A 23695-nucleotide genomic window follows, 5' to 3' on the forward strand; every position below is an offset into this window, starting at 1 on the left:
TCTTTACCACCCAGGACTTCTCCTCGATCTCTTTTTTGCGCTTCTCGGCCAAAGGCTGGACCTTCTGCTTTGTTGCTTCCTTCGTTTTCTTCTCCGTGGATTTGCTGGAGCCTGCGACCAAATCAAATGGAGAATGCCAGTCTGCCAGCCATCGCTTAATGGTTTCCTGGATGGCATCGTTCGTGTCCAGGTAAGGTAGATCAAACCATTTTTGTTGTGGATCCTTCCACACCCTAATATATATGTGGTGGAAATCTACCTTAAACTCTGTGTACTCTGCTAGCTATTCAAACACTATGGGGGACAACCCCAACTTCTAGTTGATGGCCATGAAAATGCTTGCCTCCATGAGAACCCAAAAAACTTTGGTCTCCATGACCCACGCAATGTCCTTTGTGGCCCAAAGGAAGGAAAATTGGGCAAGCTTCGAAAATCCTTTGTCCACAGGAGGAAACTGACTATCCTCTGGTAGGTCCTAAGCCACTAACACGATGGAGAGAAACAACCACACGTAGTGGAATGTTTTACTCTCATCCTACGCCTTGTGACAATTCACAAGGAACTAACTATAGAGGTAGCGCGACCAATTGAATTGCACACTCTCCATGCACTGTGCAACCAATAAAATTACAGACATGAGAACCTCATCCGCACGGCATTTTCTCATGACCTTTCCGGCTAATATCTATCTACCAACTTGTACCATGGGGTCAGTGATAGAGGTGATGGAGTACTCACATGTCTTCTTCACTAGCTTGAATTTTTCTTTCATCCTCACTGCGAGGTCGTGCTCACTCGTCTTTCTGCTGAAATCCTTGGCTAGATTCAACCTTGAGTGCGGCAATAGCATGATCTGATGGATCAACATATTAGTGATTTGGATTGGCATGCTCAGCCACAAACATCCATCATGCACCAGGGTCAACAACTGCTTGATAACAATGAGGTTGATGTTGGAGCAGTGGTAGTGGGGCACCCACAATAGGTTTAGCAACCCCAATTGATTCACTCCGTGAATCCACTCCACAGGCTCCAACACAGTGACACCGTATTCCTTGTAATATAATCTTTTCATATATTTTTCTGTTGCGAGGTGGGGGAACCTCTCATGGTCTGCCAAATCCCAGTCTTCTAGCTTTAGATGGGGAATCCACGCCAAGCACTATACCTTCAAAAGTGATGCCCTCTGGTAGCAGTGGTGTATTTAGGAGGAATTTTCCTGCATCTGGGTCCTTAGGTACCTTCATTTTTCCCTTACGTGGAGGGATATACTTCGGAAAGTTGGAGATAGGCTCTACGCCTTCAGCATCTATATCCTCCACACCCTCTTCGGCCTCCAAATCCACCACTTTCCCCTTATCCTTCGCTGGTTGTTTCTCTTTCTTTTGGGCCTAGGTAGAAGCATTCTTCCTCAGTGACTCATGCACTAGTATTGGCTTCTTCTACTTGTCTTTCTTGGGATTGGGGACTTCCAACACCAGTGTAGGTTTCAGCCTAGGCAACCTCAGTGCCATAGGCACAGTGACCGAATCATCCATTCTCACAACCTCTGGAGCAACTCCCTCAGAAGTGACATTCCCACCAGTACTCATAATTTCAGTGGGGCTTGGTCCTAGCATTTTTTTCAGGATGAATGTTTTATTTACCTCTAATAACTTGGCAAATGTAGGGCTCATGAATAAATCCTCCCAATACAAGTGATTCTTAGGAAATCGACAGCACAATGCAAAAATTCTAAGGATGCAAAGTGTTCTTTGCTGGATGGCCACACGTAATTTATAGGCGAATTAAAATTTGACCATTCCCCCCAAAATCTGTCCATAAATGCTGATTTGGTGCAAATCTCCAAAGATTTGAGCCTTAAATGCCTTAAAGTCTGCCCCCCCGCTCCTCTTCACCATCTCCTATCAATCAAATCATGAACAGTGATTGTAACAGTCATTTTCTGGCTATGTTGCATAGTACCTCCCTCTATAGTGTAGCTCCCTTTGCACCTCTTCTGGTACTGTGACACCACCCTTTTTCGCGCAGCCCCCCTGTCACGTAGTTCCACCAACTGGGTAGTGTAGTTTATAGTCCTGTGCTTCCTTGCGGCTTCCTAGAGTGTTAAGAATGTGCTACCATTACGTAGTCATTGGGATGGATCCCCCATGTATGGCTTCAATCGGCTTCTATTTACCCTTCCCGGAAATGGATCTCCATTCAACTTCGCAAGCTAAACTACTCCGCCATTTGTAATTTCTTTGATAACATATGGTCCCAACTAGTGCATCTGAAACTTCCTTGAAAACTTAGCAAACTTATTGTCATATAATAAAACCAAATTATTTACCTTGAAGGTGCGCAGTTTGATGTGCCAATTGTGCCAAGATTTTTCACATTCCTTCTGAACCTGCTAATGGAATTCAACCATAAATCTATCTTCCTCGAGCTCCATTAGCTGCACAAGCCATTCTTCTAAGGCATTGAGGCTCGCCATTCCTATGAAAGCCACTATGCGTAGACTAGGCACTATGTACTCCATAGGCATTATAGCTTCTACGCCATAAACCAACCTAAAAGGTGTTTGATTAGTAAGTTTTTTACAAGTAGTTTTGTAATCCCATAGCATTTCCAGTACACGCACGTCCCAATCATTCTGTTGTGTGTTGCAAACCTTTGTCAGTGCATTCTCTAATATCTTATTAAAACCCTCAACCATTCCATTGGCCTGAGGATGATACGCCATACTCTTCTGATGGTAAACCTGGAACTCTTATGTCAATGCGTTGATTGTTTCATTAAGAAAATGTGTATTGCGATCACTGATCAAAACCTTTGGGAAACCAAACCTAGTCAACACATATTCAAACAAAAATTTTGCTACTGTTGCTCCTGTACAGTCTTTCATAGGTTATGCCTCTACCCATCTAGTCAAATATTCGGTCGCGGTGATGATATACACTGTTCCTGTCTTCTCGCCTGGGGGTTGAATTGGTCCTACAAAATCAATTGCCCATTTCTCAAATGGCTGCAATGACACCTATGGAATCAGAGGCAGCTCATCCCTCCACGATGGCCTGTCCATCCTCTTCCATGCATCACATTCCTTACAATATGCTTTAGATTCTTTATACAGCGTCAGCCACCACAACCCAGTGCGCAAAATCTTCTACATTGTTGCTTTCCCTGCATAATGCCCTCCCGCAGCTCTGCCATGACCTTCAGCGAGGATACTATTTCGCTCAAAATTAGGCACTTAACATTGAAGTATCTCATCCGATCCCATCTTATACAAATGGCCCGCAATGACTGAAAAGTATGCCACGCGTACCACCAATTTTTCCCATTGCCGAAATACCGACTTTTTCCTAAAACACCAATTTTTTTCCCATTTTTCCATAATTGAAACATTAATTCCTCTCAAAAGAATGGATACATATTACTCCCCATTGTGAGAATAATCTATTGATCCTTATAACTTTGATCTTTCACTACCTCCTCCTATGTTTATAAAAGCCTTTCATATAAATACCCTCATATTACAAAACCTTTTTTCATAACCATTGATGATATATTTGCGACGACATTATATTTCCGGCATATCAATCAAAGGTAAACATGAGGTATGCGTTTTTTATGTGTAAGTATTAAACTATAGTTAATGAGAACATTGTGACATGATTACCGCAATCGCTATACATTCAAACTTATCATTTTAGCCGCAATTGGGGGGGGGGAATACCAAAATTTTGCAATCATTTCACGATACGCCAATCACCGTTGTTTTTTTTTTACCAAGATCATGTCCCGTCACCCCATCTTTGTCTTATTATGTCACGACCTCATTTCCAAAACTTACTCTGTTTCGGGTGCAGTAACTTGGCTCTGTACTGTGCATTTTACTAAAGCAAGTAACTATGGGAGGCAACACTATTCGAAATGAACCCGACTCAACAGCTCTATTGGAATTGCACCCAGAAGTATATCAGATTTTTTAGCAGGCAGGCTGGGTAGATTATTTTTGAAGGCTCCAAGGATTTGATCCTCAGCAAGTCCTTGAATTTGCACACAATTTACGGGAAGGTTACTCTACTGTTCAAGGAGTCCGAATTTCAGTAATAGAGGATGATATAACACAGGTTTCAGGTTTACCGATCGATGGAATTCGATGGTTCAGTCATAAACACATCATTTTAAACACACAACAGGACTTCCTTCTACCGGGAGAGCAGGTTGAACCTAAAGGCAGGGGTGTTGCATTTCATTCATTACCACTTCCATGGCTGAAGGTTGCCAAGTTTGTCAAGCACTATCTCACCTGCGAAGGACGTTACCAGGTAGTTTATCAGCATGATTTTGTGTTGTTAAATCATTTAAGACATGGTCGTCTACTAAATATGCCATACTATCTGCTTGGGTGTCTGAAGAATATGTCACATTATTCCATGAATGTGAAGTACCCACTCCTTTCCCTCACTCACCATCGTCTTGTTCAACTTCTAATTCAAAGGGGCTTTTCTCAACAGAATCCCCCTCTCCTTAACAACCCACCCCCGGAACCCCATGAAGATGCTGAAATTCCTCAAGCAGCAGTCGAAAATCCCTAAGAAACTACTGAAATTCCTCAAATAGCAGTCAAAACTGCCCAATTAAATTCTGAAAATCCCCAACAAACCCCTGGAATCCCTCAGCAAATTGAAAATCCTTCTGCACAACAACCAGGGAGCGTCTTTGATTCCCCACCACCTGTAGCAGTTAACCCAATTGATCCCTCCATTGCATTGACCCCACCCCATAATTTAGCTGAATCATCCACTCCCACTGTCCATATCCCTAGTGATGATTCAGATGATAACATTCCCATTGCTAAGCTAAAAAGGAAAAGGCAATAAAAGGCTGCGCCCCTACCAAAAATAAGAATAAGGGCCTCAATTAAAGAAGTCATAACTTCTGATGACCCTCCTACTCCAGATAAAGCTACTCATAAAAGAAAAATCACTGTTCTTCCTGCCTTTTTACCTCAAAGACGAACGAGGACGTCTTGTGAAGTAGCAACTAAAACCACTACCCTAAATTCCCCACTTATTATCCTAAAACCCCATACCCCACCACAGTCCCAAGGCCCTGAATCTTTGCCTACCTCACCCTTGGGTACTGAAATACAAAATGCACAGGATTTTGTGACATCATTCCTTTCACAGAACGTAGCTGTTACACAAGAACTAGCTATTGATTCAGCAGCTACTCTGCAAGAACCAGCTGTTGATCCATCAAAAGTGGATACCCAAGATGATATACAACATGTAGTTGTCCCACAAGAACTAGATACTGACTCATCAAGTGTTACACAAGAACCACCTGTTGATGTCCATAAAACATATGGCCTAGATGTAGCTGCCCCATAAGAACGAGCGACTGACTCAGCAGTTGCCACACAAGAACCACCTACTGATGTCAATGAAACAGATGACTAGGATGTAGCTACTCCAGCTACTGACTCAAAAGTTGTCACACAAGAACCACCTGCTGATGTCCATAAAATTGATGATCAAGATGTAGCTACCCCACAAGAACCAGCTACTAACTCAACAAGTGTTACACAAGAACCACCTGCTGATGAACAAAATATAGATAATCAGGAACCAGCTACGTAGTCAGCAGCTACCACACAAGAACCGTCTACTGATATGCAAAATTTGGATGCACAGGATGATATAGCTATTACAGAACCAGCTGTTGATTCAACAGATGTCACACAAAAACTACCTACTGAGGCTGCAAACAATGAAGCTGCTACCGAACATCAACCCTTCCATCCACTGGAATCAGCTACTGAGATTGTGACTACTTCACAAAGCCTAGTCACCTTGGCTTCCCTTTTACAAGAAAACGAGTTTCTAAAATCAGAGCTCGAGGTTTATAAGCAGGAACTAATAGTGGCAAGGGAAGCCTATGAAAGAGAGCTTAATCTATATACTTTAGCTCATGCAACATCTGCAGCTGAGAAAAGTGCAGAGAAAGATCAATATAGTGAATACATGTGCAGCCAATGTGGTAATATTTATCATTAAGTTGGTTATAAGATAGTCAAAGTCCCATTGCCTGGAGCTACTCCTGCATCGACTCCTGTTATAGTTAAAAAGGAACGCCCTGCTGTTACACAAGAACCAACAGAGCCTTTGAAGATTTTTGAAAAAGAAATGAAACCAAAAATATCTCGGCCTACTCTGGTTGTTAAAGCTGAAAGCCCTGTACCAAGGCCTACAAAGACTACGTTTACTCAGACTGAACCTCGGCATACAAAGACTGTGTTTACTCAGACTGAACCTCGGCATTCAAAGACTGTCTTCACTCAGACCACAAGCACTCAAGCACAAATGGATATATGGAAGAAGGAATATGTTATGACACAGGAAAGGATCTTGCAGGAACATAAATTATCATGGCAAAATTATATATATGCAAATTGGGAAGTGTTGGAACAGTCTTGTGCACAAAACAAGGAAAATACACAGTTAAAAAATAAATTGTCTTTTATGTTTGATCTGGTTCAAAGACTACTGGCCACCAAGAAACCATCCTTTAATTATTTTGTGTTTCTTGCAGAGCGCCTAGCGTTTTTCCAAGTAAAGGAAATCAGAGATGGATGATCTCATGAGGTATCTACACCTCAATAGTTTATCAAAACATTCATTGAGGCATCATTCAGTGAACAAAATTCACTCTGTGAACTATACCTCCATAATGAAGCCATGCCTGAGGATAGAAAGCTTAATCTGATTCCTCTAGTTGGGGACATTCAGATTAGATCCTTTGCCTCTTTCCTGGCCAATCAGCTCACATGGTAAAATGCCTTCCTTTCAGCAAAACACAATGAAGATAATCACCTTCTGTGGATTCGATCCGAACCACAGAATGTTGTTGTTTTTGTCACTGAACATCATCGGTTTTTAAGGGAACCAGGAATGATCAAGCATCTTATAGAATTACAGGAAGCAGTCTTAAAAGATTGTCAACATTATTTCAAAGCCAAGGGAGCTCTTTCCTTACAGGCAAACAATCTATTTTAGGAACACTGCCTTAAGGAGAGAAAGGAATATCATCCCTTTAACCTGCTTAATCTTCAAGCAGCAATTTCATGGCTACCTAATTATGTCAAATGCATTCAACAGTGTGCTGAAAAGTGGTTAGGATATCATTTTCACTTCCCTCTTCTATGGTTGCCAGTACAACAATATAAGGGTTATTTCAGGTTGTCCAAAATGGAGGAGCTCGCAGCATGGCAAAGACTACAGAATGTCCAGGGTTTCAGAGATTTGGTTGATAGCACCTTCTATACTTACTGTCTAAGTAATTTGCACTGTACAGCCCAGTACTCGGACTCAGACTTAGAGTAAAAGTTGCATGAGGACATGCAACCCTTTCAGTTGGGGGGGATGTTAGGACCTCATATTGTCTCCTTTTTACCATACATTTTGTTATGATGACATCCTTTTTCAACTTATATTCAAAGTCCTTGTTACTGTTTTAACCCAATTATTCCAAAGGTACACAATATTTCTTCTCATCACTATACGTTTAATTATTTTACATATAATTACGCTATCTTCATTGTTGATCATTGAATTGATAATGGCTGAACGATTAAAACACGATGTGCAGTCCACGTTGCTAAAATTGCCTGAAGATTGCAAGATTACTTCTACAGTTGCTGAAACAGTAGGAACAATGCACAAATCTCGTGGCTGAACAATTGTGATTTGCGGTCTAGATTTGACAGCAACAGAAGAAGATCACCAGACGGTATTGTTGTAACAACATTTTGTTGATGGGAAAACTGACTTCCCTATTTTTGTATAAAGGGTTAAAATAGGACTTACAATGTAATCCATTGTAATAGATGTCTCCTCTTTAAAAAGGGGAGACATCTACATTAGAAGGGGATGAACAAACTGCGGAGAAGGGCTTAGTGAAAGGAACAGAACTAGAATCCCTTTACTGTAACATGACATATTGATAGATGAATAAAATCTTGTTCTGAAAATTTCTTTCTAGTTCTCGTCTCCTAGGGAATCTTGTGAGAAGGACAGGGCCCACCTTCATCACAAGATTCACCCACTATATTTCTGCAGTGTGTTAAGTGTGTCTTTTATCCATGCCTTGTTAACAGTACTGTTTTCTTAATATTGTTTTCACATTATTGTTGAAACTCTGTTTTCTTTCCAATTGATTGCTGCACTACTTAGTTTATCCACAGTTCATTCATGAGTGTTTCATTGGCAATTGAGTTTACAGAGTGAGTTGGCAGTGTGGTGATCAGAAACAGGTGCTGAAGATTCCCATTCTGGGAATAGGGTCTTGTTCTCTGTTGCAACATATCTAGTGCTTTCCTTTGTGTGGAGCATTGGAAAGGTATGTTTTTGACGAACAATTTAGTGACTTTTCAGTAACAATTGTAACCCTTTCTGCATCATGAACTTAAAGAAATAAATAATTTTAATAGAATGTGTGAGAATTAGTATGGAAAGCTTAATCGCTGATAATTGTCATTTTTATATGCAGGAAAAGGTGGAAACGAAGAGCTGCCATCCAAAAGGGAAAGACAAAGGAGGAATAACTGCTATCCCTCTAGGAGGGAACTGGATGCAAATGAGATCGAACAGATCGAAGCAGAACGACCTAGGAAAGAAAGAAGGGTTACCAATTCGGCGGAACAGGGAAAGAAAAGTAAAGAATTAACAGCTTGGCGAATCCCTCAGGATCTTTGATCCTAAGGGATCGTTGTTTTGCTTATTTTTGTTACCTAGATACCTCCGCCGTTACTTTTATAAAAAGGAACAACACCGTTAAGCAAAGGGACTTTTTTTATGTAATTTTAAGTTTCAGACTAAACTTTGATCATCGACTCTCACTGAGACTTGGTTTGCTGTATGTTTGTTGATGCGTTAATATAAAAGACTTGGTGTTTATTTCATCTCTGCGTCTGGAGTAATCTAAGGCGGTGTACCATTGGAAGCTAAGGGCCCGGCTCCGAAGGACACTTGCTTTTGTATCATTATAATTTGATTTCTGTGTGGTTTGCTTATCTTTATTGCTCAGCAATCTGACATGTTTTTTTATATGCTATTCCATGCTCTGTTACGACTAATTCATTAATGGTTTCTTTAGGAGATTTATGTAGTGACTCTGTATCGTATGAGTGAATCCTTTCAGAGTTGATTGCATGTTATCAGTCTAAGCCAGCTATTTCTGTTACAGAGCATTTGTACTGAATATTACTGTTATTGGATTCATGTGAAATCCCAATTATTGGAATCCGGAAGTAATGTTATTCTATTTGGAAACATAGTCATATTCTCTTTAACCATCAGATTGCTATATTAGCGTGGTGTGTGTATATATGGTTGATGCTTGTTGTTCCATAATTCATCAGTGAGTGTTGTTCCATAAAGTACATTCCATCCAATTTGCTTTAAGAGAGAAGATTGCTATTTTATTGCAGAATGTGAGTTTGGTTCAATAGAGCAAGTTTAGTTCGGACTCGCGAGACTTAGTTTATTTGACTGCTGTTCCATTTACTGCTGTTCCATTTCAGACTTGCTGTTCCATTTCCTGTTTGTTGTTCCATTTTACTTTCTGTCGTTCTATTTACTTGCAATTGCTGTGTTGGTGTGAGAGAAGGTCTAAGGCTGTAGTGAGCCTCAGCAGTCGTTGCCTAGCTCCCAGACCTATGGTCCATGCTCTAATTTCCTTTCCATCAGTTTCTAGAGGGATGGGTTATCGCTTCCGCACCCTTGACTGATAAGCTGCCTTGTGTGATTTTATGCCTTTAAAGTAATCTAGTCATAGTTTAGCATCCATTTACTCTTGTATTTTCTGAACACTGTACTACTAAGCATTACTCTGACGAATAGCCTCGGATTGAGATACTCTTTGCAATAACAAAGCATTCCCGGATTGACTTATTAATGTGGAATAACTAGAGGTGAAAGAGACCCTTGTTACAGCTCTACATTTTGGCGCCGTTGCCAGGGAAAGAGTATAGCCATTTGTCTTTTACAGAGTAGTGTACGAGTCTGCTAGGGGAGAGTTGGATTTTAAAAATGGAAGGTAAGAACCTGCGTACGGAGCATGTAAAAGCCCTGCTCCACCGTCCGCTTTCCTGGCAGAATTGTGGGTTGAATAGGATCTGGTAGTTTATAGAGTGCATGACTAAGCAGAAAAAGCCAGAAAAAAATATCAAACCTCCATTCAAACCCGAAAAAGCCAAAGGGCCGGTGACCCTTGGCCGAACAACCTTCATAGACGAAATCTATAAGAAAACTGAATCTCAGCCATCAGTAGGGCCCAGGAAAACCAATTCTAAACAGCCTACTAGCTCCCTTCAGGCCGCAGGATCACCATCTGTAGCCTTCGCTGAGGTGCATAGTCAGACTGATGAACAGGACTTTCAAGAAATTGAAAATTCTATTCCAGAACGACTGCAGGAAGGGAATCTAAGCAATCTTTGTGAAGGAGAAGGGGAAACAGGGGAAGTTGAGGAGCCAAGATCTCCTCCTAGGATAATTCAGCCATTAAATAGCCCAGATAAAGGGAGCGCTGCAAAAATCATTGTTGGGGGGATTCAATCTCCTCAAACAACAGGGACTTTTATTATTCCAGACAAAGGAAGTGCTATTAAAACAATCCCTGTCAAGGTCGTTCCTTCTCAGCCTAGGAATACCCTCCTAGAAATCCCGGAAGGTTATTGGCACATATTCGATCCCATGGCGCAGAATCAGCCAAATACTCAAACTTCTACATTACAATATCCTATAGTGGATTCCGCAGCAAATGCTCCTATGAAAGCAATTCCCCTTCAACACATTCCTACATTTCACGGACTTACATCAGAGGACCCTGATGCATTCTTATTTGAATTTGATGTGTTATGCAGGGGATATGATTACACCACTGACCCCCAGAAATTAAAATTGTTCCCCTCCACCTTGAAAGGGGCAGCTTTAAGATGGTTTATGGGTTTAGGTGGTGGAGTTATAAATAACTGGGAGCAAATGAAAGAATCTTTCCTAAAGAAATATCAAGATTACTGTAGGTCTAGAGAACTGAAAGATGAAATATTTCAGATGATAGCTAGACCAAATGAAACATTAGAAGAATATGTAGAACGTTTTCAGTATAATTTACAAAGATCTCCATATGCATCACTACCTCTTCCTGATAATGTGTTAAAAACAACATTGATCAGAGGCATGAAGGAACAATGGATTGAAACATTAAATATCATGGGAAAAGGGGATATTTATCAAGAGAATTTTGCTGACATCATCGACTTATGTATCAGGAGTTCGAGAGGCAGCACAAGGATAAAACCAGCAGAATATGATCGGTTTGTCAGAGATAACAAAATATCAACAGAAGGAGTAACACATGTAGAACTTGGAAATTTATTAGAAAATTTTAAAACTGATATTCTGGGGACATTAACTACACAACTTGATATTGTGCAGGCTAAACAGAAGCAGATGGAGGCAGAACAGAATTTGGCGATCTTCTGCCCCCGATGTAGAAGAAAACATAGTCACAAGGAATGTCCACTGGATGCAGTTCAAACATGTGCTATCTGTACAAAAGATCACCTTACTGAGAGCTGCCCCTCACTTCCTGGATTGAAGGCAGTATATAAGGAAGCGGAAGAAGAGCCAGAATCAGTATACTTCATTAACCAGCGTCGCCAATGGCAACCAAGGCAATATGGTATGTTTTCAGACCCAACTTCTTCTTTCTAGCCTCCGCAGTATAATGCTCAGCAATATGGTATGTGGCAAAACCAATCTCAACCCTCATTTCCGAACTGGTCATCACAACCCTTTCCTTCTCCAAATCCGTGGATGAATCAGACAAGCCAATTTGGTTGGCCGAATTTTCCCTACGCTCCACCATATTGGCAAAATAACCCATATCCTCCACAAAGGACCCCCCCTACTTCACAAGGTTCACCCTGGCAGACAAACTGGCCAAAATCGACATATCAGCCAACAGGAACTATTCCGCTCCCTCAACCGACTCTGCCAGCTTTACAACAAAATCCCCAGTCTAATCTGAGACCGCAACTCCCAGCCCAACCCAATCCCAATCCAAATAATAGACCGGTCCAATCCCTCCAAATCATAGAATCATCAGAAATCGGACCTGATCTGAGGGAGTGCAATGATCTTCAGTTAAGATCTGGACGTATAATAGAAACAGAGGGAGATAAAACAGTTCACATTGAAGATCAGTTACCAACAGAACAATCGTTACAACAAGAGGGTGTAAATAAGGAGCAGACTCATCATCAAGCAAGTACATCCTCTCCTCCCTTCCCAGAACGATTAGTCATACCACGACCTGTACAATATCCAGACTTTGATATTCTGGGAGAGTTACAAAATCTGTACATAAGAATTCCTTTCCTCCAAGCCATTCAAGACATCCCTATATATGCAAAAACTATAAAAGAATTGTGCATAAAAAAATCAAGGAGGAATGCAACCACTAACCCAAGAGTCCAAGTAGTCGATACTTTATCTGACCTGTTATCAGGAACACCCATTAAATATGAAGATCCGGGAAATCCAATCGTAATTGTTCAAATCTATGGTCAGACCCTGACTAATGCTTTAGTTGATCTAGGAGCTGCAATTAATATTTTGACAACTTCTACTTGCCAAAAGCTTGGCATTACATCGGTAGAACCCACTTCTACTTTGTTAGAATTGGCCGACCGATCTGTAGTTCGACCAGAAGGTACTCTATACGATGTCATGGTTTCTATAGATTCCTGGGAATACCCAACTGATTTCCTGGTAATTAATCCAAAAACCCGACTGGATGGACACCCGCTAATTTTAGGTAGACCTTGGCTTGCTACCGCCGATGCTTACATTGGTTGCTGGCAGGGAAATATGACCATAACCAGAGGACCAGATATTAAAAATCTAGTTCTATACCCTCCAGCACAGCCAAGTCTTACAATGATAAAAACTAACCAGCACCCTGTATCATATCTTACTGACAATATCAGATCACCATTGACTATACAGAAGGCCCTAGACTTTAAAGACCAAACAGAAGATGATGCTATCAATAACTTCATTAGTCAAACTGAATCTAGATCTCACACACAGTGTTTCATGATAGAAGCTGCATTCGATAGCGAACTAGAAGAAGATCCCTTGAAAGATGCGCATGACCAAACAATACCTGTGACTTCTGTTGCCAATAGTAAAGTAGTGGAAATTGAACCGGGAAAAACTCTAAACATCAATGCCAACCTTACACCGGACCAAGAAATAAAACTCATCCATCTGTTACGGAAGTATCAAGAAGCATTTGCGTGGGATTACCCTGATATGAAAGGGATTGATCCCCAATTGTGCACCCACCATATTTATATAGAAAAAGATGCAAGACCTGTCCGTCAACCGCAAAGAAGACTCAACCCTCATCTAAAAGATGTTGTAAAAGTTGAACTTCAGAAACTTTTAGATGTTAATTTTATCTATCCTATTTCTGATAGTAAATGGGTCTCTCCGCTTGTGGTTGTACCCAAGAAGAATGGGAAATGGAGGATTTGTGTGGATTATAGGGAGTTAAACAAAGCCACACAAAAAGATCACTTCCCTCTCCCATTCATAGACCAAGTATTGGACACTTTAACAGGAAAGAAATTCTTTTCTTTCCTGGATGGCTTCAGTGGATACAATCAGATTCAAATTGCCCCTGAAGACCAGGATAAAACTACCTTTACTTGTCCTTGGGGAACGTTTGCCTATAGAGTTCTACCCTTTGGCCTATGTAATGCTCCTGCCACATTCCAAAGGGATGTTCTTAGCATCTTTGCAGAATTAATAAATGATGGACTTGAAGTGTACATGGATGACTTTACACCATATGGAGATGATTTTGATCCAGCTTTAGACACTCTAGAAAAAGTCCTACAGCGTTGCATTGCTACCAGGCTTTGCTTAAGCCACGAAAAATGTTATATGATGATGACTGAAGGGCTTATTCTAGGACACTTTGTCTCAGCAGCTGGCATTCAGGTAGATCCGGCCAAAATCCAAATACTTTTGCTTATCCCCACCCCCACTACTCAAACAGAGGTACGCAACTTTCTTGGATTTTCTGGGTATTATAGACGATTTATAGAACATTATTCACACATTGTTGCACCTCTATATGCACTAACTAGTAATGTTGATTTCATGTGGACAGAAAAATGTGACCGCGCTTTCCAGGAATTAAAGAAGCTTGTATCAACAGCTCCAGTTCTTCGAGGACCAGACTGGAATTTACCATTCCAAATCTCATCTGATGCCTCAGATACAGCAATCAGTGCAGTCCTTGGGCAAGAAGAGGATAAAAAACCATATGCTATTTATTATATCAGCAAAAATTTATCCCCTGCTGAATTGAATTACACTATCACTGAAAAAGAATTCCTCACTGTAATACATGCTGTCAATAAGTTTAGACATTATATTACAGGCTATCCCGTTATTTTATATACAGATCATTCTGCTATCAAATATCTAGCAAATAAGCCTGTCACAAATGCTAGAATAACTAGATGGTTGATCTTATTGCAGGAGTTCGATATCACTATCAAGGATCAACCCGGCAAGGAAAACCCTGTAGCTGATTTTCTCTCACGAATACCAAAATCAATTGAGGCAGCAGCAATGGAAGACCAATTTCCGGATTAGCACCTGTTTGCTATTGTTGTTCAAACACCCTGGTATGCTGATGTTGCCAATTACCTTGCAGAAGGTAAGCTACCAAAACACTTAACCCCTAATGAACGTAAGCAGATTGTTCAGAAGAGTACTCGATTTTCGTGGATTGGGGGCTATTTGTTCCACACAGGGGCAGACATGCAAATTAGGAGATGTATTCGAGAAGATGAAATTTTCGACATCTTAAAAGCCTGTCATGACAGACCATGTGGGGGACACTTTGCTGAAAAAAGAACAGCACATAAAGTATTGTAGACAGGATACTACTGACCTACAATTTTTAAGGATGCGAAGAAATTCGTTCAAGCCTGTGACAGCTGCCAGCGAGCAGGACGACCTGGTCAAGCCAACGAAATGCCTCTGAGGCCGCAATTAGTCATTGAACCATTTGAACGATGGGCTCTTGATTTCGTTGGACCTATCAACCCATCATCAAATCAGAGAACATATATCTTGGTAGCCACAGAATATGTCACCAAATGGGTTGAGGCCGAAGCATTGCCTAGAGCTACAGAAGATTCTGTAATACAGTTCCTGTTCCATTTGTTTGTATGTTATGGCCTTCCGAGAGAAATAATTACAGATGGAGGACCACAATTTTCCGGAAGCAAATTAGCTGCAACACTTAACAATTATCACGTCCAGCATAAAATTACTACCCCATATCACCCGCAGGCGAATGGGCAAGTAGAAAGTAGCAATAAGGTAATAGAATCAATTTTAACAAAAACCATTTCTTCACATAGGCGTGATTGGGCCGCCCGACTACCTGAAGCACTCTGGGCTTATAGAACCACATGGAGAAGTACCACCGGTTATTCACCCTATCAATTAGTGTTTGGAAAACAACCTATTTTCTCCATAGAATTCGAAATCCAAACGTTACGAAGTGCACAGGAAGTTGGCCTAGATTTAAGTGAGGCACAAATTAATCGATTACAGCAGATTAATGAATTGGATGAAATAAGGCTCTTTGCATTACAGAATACAACACTTATTCAACAACAGCGAGCTAAATGGCATGATGCACTTATCAAGAACAAAGTCTTTCACGAAGGAGACTGGGCTCTGTTATATGGCTCTCGGTTTTAGGACTTCCCGGGGAAACTACAGACTCGTTGGTTGGGACCATACAAAATCCAGAAAGTACATGATAATGGGACCCTTACTCTGATCACAATCGACGGTTCTGGATATGCATTCAAGGTAAATGGCCACCGAGTTCGTCTCTATCGCAGGCCACTCACTCGGGAATCCTTCTGTCAGCAGCTACGTCGAGACACTGATATGGAAATTTTAGGAGAGGAAGTAAAATCTTCCTCACCTGTAATTCAGTAAGGAATGCATTTTTTTTTCCTATAACTTGTACATAAGTTTTTGTATATACGTTTTCTTAACATTTTTTTTGATCTTTCTCTTTTTTTTAATTTTGATTTTTGCATTCTGCGTGTCTTTGCTGTTCCTTTTCCAAAAGGAACAGCATTTGCTTGTTTTTGTGTTTCTGCTGTTCCTTTTCAAAAGGAACAGCATTTCTGAGTTTTTGCTGATCCTTTTCAAAAGGAACAACATTTGTAATTTTCTGCTGTTCCTTTTCAAAAGGAACAGCTTTTGTGAGTTTTTGCTATTCCTTTTCAAAAGGAACAGCATTTGTGCATTTTTGTTGTTCCCTTTCAAAAGGAACAGCATTTGTGAGTTTTTGTTGTTCCTTTTCAAAAGGAACAACATGTGTGAGTTTTTGTTGTTCCTTTTCAAAAGGAACAACATGTGTGAGTTTTTGTTGTTCCTTTTCAAAAGGAACAGCATGTGTGAGTTTTTGCTGTTCCTTTCCAAAAGGAACAGCATGTGTGAGTTTTTGCTGTTCCTTTTCAAAAGGAACAACATTTGTGAGTTCTTTGTTGTTCATTTTCAAAAGGAACAGCATTTGTGCGTCTTTGCTATTCCTTTTCAAAAGGAACAACGTTTGTGATTTTTTGCTGTTCCTTTTCAAAAGGAACAACATTTGTGAGTTTTTGCTGTTCCTTTTCAAAAGGAACAACATTTGTGAGTTTCTGCTGTTCCTTTTCAAAGGGGACAACATTCATGATCTTCGGCTGTTCCTTCTCAAAGAACGGCATCTTAACTATTTGTTTTGCATGGATTCTTCTCTCCTGTTCCTTTTTCAGAAGGAACACCATAGCCATGTTTTTGCTCTCTGTGATGATTTATATTGAGGATGCTTTTAGCCATGTTCTCTCCAGTCTTTAAGATACAGCTATGCACTTATGCAATGAACATAAATTACGACATACCGAAGTCAGCAGATCATAGATCGCTATCTTTATAGGGCCTAGTATTGATAAGAGGACAATAGGAGGGACATACTTACCTCTCATCTCCGTTGTCATTGACTTATTCCCATTGTTTTGGTTGGTTATCTTTATCATGCCGATTTCCCTAATAATTTTCTTTGATTATTACTTAGGGATAAGAGCAGAGGATTCATATCTTCCTGTTGGGATGATAAGACTTCTTCCACCATTCCCACTCTTAAGGAGTGTTGAACCACCCTTATGTGTAAATAAATAAGAAAAAAGTGCTTTGCAAAAAGAAAAAATGAATATGGATTATTAATTGTCAAATGCAGGATAGGGGGTCTCATCATGAGCCAGCCTACCATGATCATCAGGATGGAAGCGAAGTGGCATTCCCAGTATGGCCACCACACCAGGGATATGGTCCAAAAGGTACACTAAATAAACAGACCTTGGAACAGGGGGTCTCATCACGAGCCGACCTGTCCACGTTTCGCACCTTCCTTGTGAATGGCATTATGGCTACCTGGGTACCAAGCCAGCATAATGGCCTGCATTTCGACAAAATATTTTTCAAAATACACACAAAGGATCATGGTTCCGAGGGTGAAATAAATAACTCTGCCAAGGTTATGAACACCTGTCAGCAGCAGAGCTCTGTTAATGGTATCGAAGTCATAATGGTTACACCAATAGGTATGATATTAATACTTCTTTGTCTCTTATATCCTATGAATAATTCATATTTTATGTCCCAATGAATATATCGCATGAACACTCATTACCACCAATCATGGCAAAGGAACTGACAATGACCTCTGGAGATTTCGTACGATTGACAGACGTCCCATCCCCCGGCCTCGCATCATATCACGCAGGCTCTTATGTAAAACGCGATCCACCTTTTTGCCTCGATTTCGGTATTTCGTTGTCCATCTAAAACATGGCATAATTTTATATGTTGTTCCTTTATGACTGGTTACATGATGGCTGTTGCTCCTCTATTTGACGGCTGGGGCAGCCTATCACATCGTGGGGGGGAAGGTAATCTCATTACTCCACGAGTTACGTGTCAGCACACCATTCGGGGTAGATAGTGTACGAAGGTATGGCATGGTTTAACGGTATGATAATTCTATTTTACGCAAAGTTTCCATCCACAATCCATTTTTGTTGCATACTCTGTTTTTTTCTTGCGACGATCACCCTCTCTGCGTCTCAAAACAGCACAGGCAGTTGCTGTTCCATTGGAAATTCTTAGTGGAACCATGGGAGGAAAGGCAATCCGAAGCAAACCTCAGGAATTGACAGTCTCTGCTGCTGCTCGGGAGATCCTGGAAAAGGCAAGATGGCTGAATTATTTTAGTCGCCTACAAGAATCAAACGAGACAGTGGCGTTGGAATTTCTGCAAAACTTGCAGGAGGACTACTCCATAGTAAGAGAAAGGCGGATAGTGGTCACTGATGATGTAATTGCAGAAGTCTCAGGACTACCAGCCGCCGGACCTGTATGGACGCTGAGGAAAGAAAGACTACAAAAGATTATGGAGATTTTCCAGGATGAAGGCCAAAGCTTGACAGTTAAGGGGAAGGGAGTTCTGCCAGCAACGTTAGGAGAACCCTGGACCGAATTAGCAAAGATAGTGCAGAGCTACATTACTTGTGAAGGAAGGAAAGACGTGGTAAGACCACGTCATCTTAAACTCTTAGCTGTTTTGAAAGAAAAATGTTCTGTAAATCTGCCTGCACTTTTAAATTCACTATTGCATGATGCGGCCCGAAGCCTGAAAAAGGCACAGCACGTAGAAACAGTTGTTAGCCACCATGGATTGATTCGATTGATAGTGAGCCATAGTCTCACTCAATAGCAGAGTAGCTGGGAGGAGCTCATTGCATTGATTGAGGGGGGATTGGCTGCACCATCCCCAAAACCTAAACATTCCTCTAGCACACCGGAACGATCAGAGAAACGCAGAGAATTGGCAGCAGAAAAACATGTTGCTCCAAAACGTAAACATTCTTCAAGTACACCGGAACGACCAGAAAAACGCAGAGAATTGGTAGCAGAAAAACCTGTTGCTAGTACACCTGAACAACCTGAGAGACCAAGAAAATCAGCCCGGCTAGCTCGAATACGAGGGAGGCTGGAAAAGATTCGGGAAAGCACCAGCCAGCCAATCGAGATTACAGACGAACCTCCAGAACCAGAAGGAGGACCTTCCGAAGAAAATGCTGGACAATCTGGGGGCGAGGCTGAGCAAGCCGGAGAAGGAGGCGAGGAGGGAGAAGTGCACTCCGAAACAGAAACAGAAGCTGAACACTCCAAGGCAGTCACTGAGCAGGACAATCAGGAGGAGGAAGTAGTACAGCCAGAGAGCAGCCCGCTGCGAGACCCTGTGGGCGAAGATGAATTGGCCGCAATCCTGGCCAATATGGGGGAATATGGCCAACCCTCCAGCCCAGCAGGTCCTCCCGATGGACCTCCAGAGGAAGACATACCTGAGAAATCACATGCAGAAAAGGCAGGAGAAGAAAACCCGCCCGTTCATGAGGAAGAAATAAGGGACACCAATCGGGAGCAATCTGTTCCCAAGGCACCAGAAGAAATTCTAGACGGAGTAGGAGCAGATTTAAGGGCCAGTCATAAGCCCTCTGCTGAGGCAAGGGAAATCAAGAAATTAAGGAGAAAACAACAGAGGCTGCTGAACACTATAGCCCAGCTCCGACAGCAAATTCGGATTCTGAAAGCCAATCTGAGGATACAAAGGACCACAAGGAAAAGAAAAAGGGCCACTGCAGCAAAATCCCGTAGAACAAGAAGACGAAGGACTTATAGCCGCCCTGTTGGTCAAAACCCTGCTGGAAGACCTACTGCTGTTCCAAATGACGTTGAAGAACAGACTGCTGTTCCAAACGACGTTGAAGAACAGACTGCTGTTCCAATTGACACTGAAGAACAGACGGCTATTCCAAATGACGTTGAGGAACAGACTGTTGTTCCAATTGACACTGAAGAATGGACTGCCATTCCAATTGAGGCAGAGCGACAGGATGATGTTCCATTAACAGGGGAACCACAACAACCTTTCATTCATGTTAAGAAAGAAAAGGAGAATAAAGAGATCCAAACAGAGGCACCACCCTCAGGGGTAATTCGGGTTTTGAACTCCAAACAGTATAATAAAAAGGTTCAGGTAAAACTCCCGGCCTCTACGGCTCTATGGAAAAAGGATCCGAAAACAAGAACCTTGCACAAGATGATAAAGCAAGCTCAGCAAGAAACTGAATAGCTGAGAGAACAAACAGTCCCTCGGGAGAAATATGAAGAGTTGCAACAGCAACTTCAGGATATGAGTCAGTCCGAGAGCCAGGCCTTCGAAGGCTAGCAAAAGGAGCAAGAAAAGGTTGCCAAGTTAACTCGTCGATTATATATTGTTGTTAGGCAGATGGACACTGTGTGTTCTTTGTATAATGACGTTCTGGCCTGTAGGGCCCCTGCTAAAAACTATGCTTTATTTTTGCTTGAACGATATTTACGATTAAAGATAAAAGCTGTCAGGGCGGGTGCCCCTATACAAATCAATACTGTTAATGATTTTATAGATTGTTGCAAGCATTATGGAATTAAGGTTCAAAGATTATTGTGTGAATTTTACTTGCATAACGTCGTGCTAGACCAGGAAACTGATTTAAATCCTGGCCCTTTTGTTGGGGACATACAATTGCAAGCCTTTGTTTCATTCGGGGTTAATCAGCTAAAATGGCTCAGGGCTTATAACACTTTTCAGAGACAGGAAAATAGCCTAGACTTGTGGGTAAGAGCCGAGCCTAGAGACCTAGTGCTGTTATGGAGAGCACATAGGAACCTTATGAGAACCCCGGGTGTTATGGAGACATTAGGACCCATGCACGAGGACTTAATCCGACACAGTCTGGAATATTTTCTGACTATTAAAGACCTCGTCATCGATGCTGCAAAATTCTGATACCGGACTTCTAACCCAAACATCTAGCTCAGGGAACCGTTCAAATACGAAAATTTTGAGCTGGCTGCCAGCCGATTGAACCTTTATGGCGAGCGTATTTTGCAAGCAGGGCCATCTTGGTTAGGGTATCGATTTCATAGTCCAATCATTTGGCACCATGCACCCGGATATCAGGCCTTGTATGAAATGCCTGAAGGTCAAACAAATCAGTTCTTTGATGATCTAGTTGCTCATCACGGTTGTAGGCCTCCACACGAGGTTCCCTCTCCAGCCTATTCTCTTACCGCCTTGCATGTCAACTATAATGTTTTCATGAGGGCATGAAACAGGGTAAGCAGGGGGGTGTGTGGAGCACTGGAAAGGTATGTTTTTGACGAACAATTTAGTGACTTTTCAGTAACAATTGTAACCCTTTCTGCATCATGAACTTAAAGAAATAAAGAATTTTAATAGAATGTGTGAGAATTAGTATGGAAAGCTTAATCGCTGATAATTGTCATTTTTCTATGCAGGAAAAGGTGGAAACGAAGAGCTGCCGTCCAAAAGGGAAAGACAAAGGAGGAATAACTGCTGTCCCTCTAGAAGGGAACCGGATGCAAACGAGATCGAACAGATCGAAGCAGAATGACCCAGGAAAGAAAGAAGGGTTACCAATTCGGCGGAACAGGGAAAGAAAAGTAAAGGATTAACGGCTTGGTGAGGATCATTGTTTTGCTTATTTTTGTTACCTAGATACCTCCGCCGTTACTTTTATAAAAAGGAACAACACCGTTAAGCAAAGGGACTTTTTTTATGTAATTTTAAGTTTCAGACTAAACTTTGATCATCGACTCTCACTGAGACTTGGTTTGTTGTACATTTGTTGATGCGTTAATATAAAAGACTTGGTGTTTATTTCATCTCTGCGTCTGGAGTAATCTAAGGCGGTGTACCGTTGGAAGCTAAGGGCCCGGCTCCGAAGGACACTTGCTTTTGTATCATTATAATTTGATTTCTGCGTGGTTTGCTTATCTTTATTGCTCAGCAATCTGACATGTTTTTTATATGCTATTCCATGCTCTGTTACGACTAATTCATTAATGGTTTCTTCAGGAGATTTATGTAGTGACTCTGTATCATATGAGTGAATCCTTTCAGAGTTGATTGCATGTTATCAGTCCAAGCCAGCTATTTTTGTTACAGAGCATTTGTACTGAATATTACTGTTATTGGATTCATGTGAAATCCCAATTATTGGAATCCGAAAGTAATGTTATTCTATTTGGAAACATAGTCATATTCTCTTTAACCATCAGATTGCTATATTAGCGTGGTGTGTGTATATATGGTTGATGCTTGCTGTTCCATAATTCATCAGTGAGTGCTGTTCCATAAAGTACATTCCATCCAATTTGCTTTAAGAGAGAAGATTGCTATTTTATTGCAGAATGTGAGTTTGGTTCAATAGAGCAAGTTTAGTTCAGACTCGTGAGACTTAGTTTATTTGACTGCTGTTCCATTTACTGCCGTTCTATTTACTTGCAATTGCTGTGTTGGTGTGAGAGAAGGTCTAAGGCTATAGTGAGCCTCAGCAGTCGCTGCCTAGCTCCCAGACCTATGGTCCATGCTCTAATTTCCTTTCCATCAGTTTCTAGAGGGATGGGTTATCGCTTCCGCACCCTTGACTGATAAGCTGCCTTGTGTGATTTTATGCCTTTAAAGTAATCTAGTCATAGTTTAACATCCGTTTACTCTTGTATTTTCTGAACACTGTACTACTAAGCATTACTCTGACGAATAGCCTCGTATTGAGATACTCTTTGCAATAACAAAGCGTTCCCGGATTGACTTATTAATGTGGAATAACTAGAGGTGAAAGAGACCCTTGTTACAGCTCTACACTTTGCAGATTGATTCTTTTCATTAGATTACTTCTTTAATGAATTTAAGCCTTCTTGGTAGCTGGCTGCAATAGATTGGTTTTGCTGTAACTCAGAGTGGAGCTTCAATTTGCTTAAGCAAGGTGTGATTAGTTTTTACTATAACTTTCATTGCTTTTAAGATTGAGTATATATAGTACGCAGTTGCCTTTGAAATAAATAGACTTCCTTGGGTTGACAATTTATGTAGCACTTGGTTGTTTGAATTGATAAGCAATTAAAGTGACCAACATTTTGGCGTCGTTTCCGGGGAAGGCAATCATAGATTTTAAAAGAACTGATGATTTTCTTTTAGATATGTAGGATGCATGAGAGGAGGCAAGAAAACTAATCCTACAGGTGGCAAGGGCAAAGGAAGAGGAGGAATAAAAACTTTCATTAATGAGATTATTTCAAAAGCTGAGACTTCTGAGAGGCTAAGCTCTCGGAGGCCACAGACTCAACACTCTCTCCAAACGAACTACGAAACAGAGGAAGTAGTGGGACCTGAAAGGGTTGAAGAGACAGTAGAACATATTGAGGAACCAGTGGAGGACATTGAAGAACCAATAAAAGATATTGAAGTTGAGGAACCAGTTCAGGACATTAAGAGTCCAACAGAAAGCGCCAAAGACCGGGTAAGTGCAATAGGGGAACAACCAATGGATGGAAACAATGAAGGAATCTTTGGTGGAGGATGTGGAGAAGGAGAAGGAAGAGGCGAGAACTCTCTCTCCACCTTGGAATTCCCTATTGGG

This window comes from Pinus tabuliformis, chromosome 9, assembly GCF_031772625.1.
Source record: "Pinus tabuliformis cultivar Carrire ecotype Pingquan chromosome 9, CPIR1, whole genome shotgun sequence".
NCBI classification, from domain to species: Eukaryota; Viridiplantae; Streptophyta; class Pinopsida; order Pinales; family Pinaceae; genus Pinus; species Pinus tabuliformis.